The sequence below is a fragment of the Acanthisitta chloris genome, unplaced genomic scaffold (genome assembly GCF_000695815.1).
Source record: "Acanthisitta chloris isolate BGI_N310 unplaced genomic scaffold, ASM69581v1 scaffold22844, whole genome shotgun sequence".
Taxonomy (NCBI): Eukaryota; Metazoa; Chordata; class Aves; order Passeriformes; family Acanthisittidae; genus Acanthisitta; species Acanthisitta chloris.
The window spans coordinates 1-488 of NW_008667957.1; positions in this window are offsets into that span (position 1 = coordinate 1).

The following is a 488-nucleotide window of genomic DNA, read 5'->3' on the forward strand; positions in this document are numbered from 1 at the left end:
GCCGTGCCGGGACACCCGCGGCTGTTTGGGAAGTGTTCGCCATTCGTGCGGTTGTGGGTTTGCTGCGAGTCTTAACGCAAATAAGTGTAGTTAGCAGATGAATCAGGTGGGTTCGGCACAGGGATCCGGTGGGTCCGGCACAGGAATCCAGTGTGTTCAGCGCAGAGAACGGGTGGGTTCAGCACCGAGATCCGGTGTGTTCCACAGCTCGCTGAGCACGAGGGCAGGTGAAGGTGTCCTCTGCAGAAGGTGGGAATGGGGAAAGCCCAACCTCCCGCGGGAGCGTCGGCTGTGCTCGGAGCAGTCACTGCCATCGCTCCATTTCGGGATGCACTGGGGCAGGCAGGAGGCTGCGGTTAGGGGATGGTGGAGTAAAACGTGTGTAGCTGTTCAGCCAGGTGTGCTCCTTCTGTCCTACCTCCTGTGCTGGTAGGTGCCTTCACCTGGATCTGCTCCTTTCCACCGGGGATGCCCTTTTTGCCAGCAGA